Source organism: Ranitomeya imitator, chromosome 4, assembly GCF_032444005.1.
Source record: "Ranitomeya imitator isolate aRanImi1 chromosome 4, aRanImi1.pri, whole genome shotgun sequence".
NCBI classification, from domain to species: domain Eukaryota; kingdom Metazoa; phylum Chordata; class Amphibia; order Anura; family Dendrobatidae; genus Ranitomeya; species Ranitomeya imitator.
Window position 1 is genome coordinate 176,184,191 of NC_091285.1, and position 5,379 is coordinate 176,189,569.

At 42.7% G+C, this 5,379-nt stretch overlaps 1 non-coding gene across 1 annotated transcript; it reads left to right on the plus strand.

The window, feature by feature from the left end:
• Positions 1-3,310: 3,310 nt before the first annotated feature.
• LOC138677758 (small nucleolar RNA snR70) lies at positions 3,311-3,463 on the plus strand. Its single transcript, XR_011321152.1, has one exon. It is a non-coding gene; the product is annotated as a small nucleolar RNA snR70 (small nucleolar RNA).
• The last annotated feature ends 1,916 nt before the right edge of the window (positions 3,464-5,379 follow it).

Genomic DNA, 5,379 nt, shown 5'->3' on the forward strand with positions numbered 1-5,379 from the left:
CTTTCGCTAAAAGTGACCAATTGCTATATTAATAGCAACAGATTAAGAAAAGTTTTTTTTTTAAAAATGCCACTTCAGTATTAGATTGCACCACTCTCAATTTTTACTAAAAATAAAAAAATAAATACATTGCACTTAAAGGGAATCTGTCACCATGAAAATGCAGTTCAATCTGCAGACATCATGTTACAGAACAGGCAGATCTGAGCAGATTGATATATAGTTTTTTCAGAACTGTTCAGAACAACTTGTGTTTTCATCATTTAAACCTCTGCTTTTTCTGTGATTTTTGGTCCAGTGGGCGGTCCTATCAGTGACTGCCGGCTTTCTTTGTGTAAGTGTGCTTTACAGAGAGACCGCCCACTGGATCCAAAATCTCAGAAAGGGCAGAGGATTAAATGATGAAAACCCAGGTATACAAGACTCTTTTCTCACATAACTATATACTAATCTGCTCAGCTCCCCCTGCTCTATGACACGCCGCCTGCAAATTAGACGGCATTTTCATAGTGACAGGTTCTCTTTAAAAATGACACAATAACTGCAGCTTCCTTCCAAAAGTAATGTAAGTAATAGCACTTGAGTAGTGTAACCTAATTAAATACTGGAATATCTACATTATTATTAGACTAATTAAAATACATGAAATAATATAAGTTATAATACATAAAATAGTAAGAATTCTAAAGTAACATGTACTGTAAATCAAGTATAATAATCCTTAAAATTGAATGTATAATCTTAAGAGTGTCCCATATGCCGTGTCCTCAGGTGTTCATTATTTGTACCTGAATAAGTACAGAGTGCTGCGTGAGGTAGCTATGCTACAGTGGAGCTAAACATAGCAAATAAAGCCAGACTGTCCAGATGAGAACATGCTCTCGTCTGCCAAAAGCCGCAGTGGCTCATGTGAACATAAGTTGACCACCTGTTATTATGTCACTGCAGACGACGTACATTTTTGTCTCAAACTAAAATAAATCAGAATTGTTTTTGTCCGTTGACGGTTAATATGTGGAGTGAAATCTCCTTTGCTTCATTTAGCCAAATTGTATTGAATACTTACAACTGAAAGCTCTTAGCACATGTAAAGGCTCATACATACGAGCGTAGAAATCGGACGAGTGCCGTCCAATTTTTTTTTAACCTTCGTCAGGCTGCATAATTTTACAATGTTAACAGGCTGCAGAGGTACAATTGAACCTTCATATATATTTTATTGAAATTTGGCCAATATATTCTGGACCAATACTGCAGAGATGTCACGAAATTTCAGCCCTCTACGGCTTTTCGAAAAAAAAAAAGTTATTGCAATTTTAAAACGGAATAGTTACAATTGTACCTACTCAGCCGGACGAAGGTTAATGGCTTGCACACGGACTCATGTTGTCCAATGAGGCAGCGCAGATGGCCATTTTTTTTCTCAGAATCTATCTGTGGAAACAATTGTAGTATGATGAGATTTAAGCTTGAAATTGAGTGAGACTAACCAATTCAAGTGTATGCGTGTGAGAAAAAAATTGTATGCCACAGGTATTCGATTTTTAAGGATGCAATTCTGTAACATAGGAAACTGTGGTCCTGTGAATGATTAATAGCTGTTACTGTAAAAAAAATAGTTGTACGTTTTTAACTAGGATTATAAGTGAGGGAAAAATTGTCCACCCTCCTAGATGAAAATCGGACTTACTGTATATGCTCGAGTATAAGCCAACCTGAGTATAAGCTGAGGCACCTAAATTTGCCACGAAAAACTGGGAAAACTTATTGACTCGAGTATAAGCCAGGTATGTATTGTCCCCTCATCCCTATCCTGGTATGCATTGTCCCCTCATCCCTATCCTGGTATGCATGGCTCCCATTCCCTGTCCTTGTATGCATGGCTTCTTATCTCCGTCCTCATGCATGGCTCCTTATCCTCTATCCTTGTATGCATGGCTTCCCGTCCATGTATTTTCTGAAGCATGAAAGGGAATATCAGTGACACAAAAATTTATCTAAACACTAATAGGCAGGCAGTTGCTGCTTAAATGCCTGATATACACAGCGCCGTTCCTCCCTGACAGAGCGGTTATAGACTGCTCCCACCAGTGATTCAGCTGCCTCTGCTGACATCACATCAACAGAGCGGCTGCATCTTTTAAGCTCTGTTCTTTTGGCAAGGCAGCACTTCCAACATCATTCTCATTAACAGCCGGTTCCCCCAGTTAGGGAGTGGGAATCTGGCTGTCAATCATAAAGTCCTGTCAACATAACAAAGCATGAAAGAATCTGCTCCTCTGTTGATGTGATGTCAGCAAAGGTAGCTGAATGGCTGGCAGGAGTGGCCTATGGCCGCTTTGTGCTGGGGAAGAATGGTGCTGTGCACAACAGGCTGGTAAGCAGCAACTGTTAGTGCTTAGGCATATTTTATGTTTTTATAAAGTCCCCAATATACTGTTTAACCCCTTTACGACTTTGGGACTTTCCACTTTTGCATCTTTGTTTGCTTCTCCCCTTTTTCCTAGAGCCATAACTTTTTTATTTTTCCTTTAAAATGGCCATGTGAGGGCTTATTTTTTGCAAGACGAGTTGTACTTTTCAACTATACCATTGATTTTACCATACAGTGTACTGACAAATTAGAAAAAAAATTCAAGTGCAGTGAAATTGGAAAAAAGTGCAATTCCACAATTATTTTTGGGGGGAATTTAACATGTTCCATCTGTAGCTGTTAAGAGAACATGACAACTGATCAAATCAGCTGTCATGTGCTGGAAAAGATGCAGGCTCAGCTCTAGAGCTCGCATCAAAGGGAGAGACACAACCTACGACGTATTGTTACGGCATAGGATGTGAATAGTGATGAGTAGTGTTGAGCGATACCGTCCGATACTTGAAAGTATCGGTATCGGATAGTATCGGCCGATACCCAAAAAATATCGGATATCGCCGATACCGATATCCGATACCAATACAAGTCAATGGGACATCAAGTATCGGAAGGTATTCTCATGGTTCCCAGGGTCTGAAGGAGAGGAAACTCTCCTTCAGGCCCTGGGATCCATAGGGAGGTGTAAAATAAAGAATAAAAATAAAAAATATTGATATATTTACCTCTCCGGCAGCCCCTGAACTCAGCGCGGGTAACCGGCAGGCTTCGTTGTTCAAAAACAGCGCTTTTAGGACCTGAGAATCACGTCCCGGCTTCTGATTGGTCGCGGGCCGCCCATGTGACCGCCACGCGACCAATCACAAGCCGCGACGTCACCGCAAGCTATTGACGCGCTCATTTTTAAAAATGAGCGCGTTAATGGCTTTGAAAGACATAGCGGCTTGTGATTGGTCGCGTGGCCGTGACCAATCACAAGCCGCGACGTCACCGCAAGCTATTGACGCGCTCATTTTTAAAAATTTTTAAAAATGAGCGCGTCAATAGCTTGCGGTGACGTCGCGGCTTGTGATTGGTCGCGGCCACGCGACCAATCACAAGCCGCTATGTCTTTCAAAGCCATTAACGCGCTCATTTTTAAAAATGAGCGCGTCAATAGCCTGCGGTGACGTCGCGGCTTGTGATTGGTCGCGGCCACGCGACCAATCACAAGCCGCTATGTCTTTCAAAGCCATTAACGCGCTCATTTTTAAAAATGAGCGCGTCAATAGCTTGCGGTGACGTCGCGGCTTGTGATTGGTCGCGTGGCGGTCACATGGGCGGCCCGCGACCAATCAGAAGCCGGGACGTGATTCTCAGGTCCTAAAAGCGCTGATTTTGAACAACGAAGCCTGCCGGTTACCCGCGCTGAGTCCAGGGGCCGCCGGAGAGGTAAATATATCAATATTTTTTATTTTTATTCTTTATTTTACAGATCCCTATGTATCCGATACCGATACCCGATACCACAAAAGTATCGGATCTCGGTATCGGAATTCCGATACCGCAAGTATCGGCCGATACCCGATACTTGCGGTATCGGAATGCTCAACACTAGTGATGAGCGAACCCCCCAATGATCGGAATTGGTGTGCTTTTCTGTAAAGTTTGAGTACGGGGCAGGAGATGACGTGAACTTACGTTCGAACCCCGAACTTGGACTTTACATTTATGGGATGGGGAGGGGGGCTGAAAATGAAAGCATAAAATTAATAATAAACATTATAATTATATTACTTAACTGTCCAGCATTGCGTCGTCCCGTCCCGCTGTTTCCCGGCTGCATCTGCTTCCGGGGCCGCTCATTTCCTTCCGGTAGTATTCGGCTTTTTCCGGCTTTTTCCGGCAATGTTCGTGCAGTGACGTCACCGCACAAACACTGCCAGAAAAAGCTGAAGACTGCCGAGTGCAGTGAATACTGCCGAAAGTAATGATTGGGCCCGGAAGCAGATGCATCCGGGAGACAGTGGGACAGGAGACGCGTCGCTAGACAGGTAAGTATAATATTTCTAATGTTTATTATTAATTTTATGTTTTATTTTACAGCCGCCCTGGATCCAAACTGGACCCGAACTGGACCCAAACTGTAACATGGGTTTCCCTTGGAAACCCGTGTTCAGGACCTTGTGACCGAACACTACAATTAGGGCCAGAAATATTTGGACAGTGACACAATTTTCGCGAGTTGGGCTCTGCATGCCACCACATTGGATTTGAAATGAAACCTCTACAACAGAATTCAAGTGCAGATTGTAACGTTTAATTTGAAGGGTTGAACAAAAATATCTGATAGAAAATGTAGGAATTGTACACATTTCTTTACAAACACTCCACATTTTAGGAGGTCAAAAGTAATTGGACAAATAAACAACCCAAACAAAATATTTTTATTTTCAATATTTTGTTGCAAATCCTTTGGAGGCAATCACTGCCTTAAGTCTGGAACCCATGGACATCAAACGCTGGGTTTCCTCCTTCTTAATGCTTTGCCAGGCCTTTACAACCGCAGCCTTCAGGTCTTGCTTGTTTGTGGGTCTTTCCGTCTTAAGTCTGGCTTTGAGCAAGTGAAATGCATGCTCAATTGGGTTTAGATCTGGAGATTGACTTGGCCATTGCAGAATGTTCCACTTTTTGGCACTCATGAACTCCTGGGTAGCTTTGGCTGTATGCTTGGGGTCATTGTCCATCTGTACTATGAAGCGCCGTCCAATCAACTTTGCAGCATTTGGCTGAATCTGGGCTGAAAGTATATCCCGGTACACTTCAGAATTCATCCGGCTACTCTTGTCTGCTCTTATGTCATCAATAAACACAAGTGACCCAGTGCCATTGAAAGCCATGCATGCCCATGCCATCACGTTGCCTCCACCATGTTTTACAGAGGATGTGGTGTGCCTTGGATCATGTGCCGTTCCCTTTCTTCTCCAAACTTTTTTCTTCCCATCATTCTGGTACAGGTTGATCTTTGT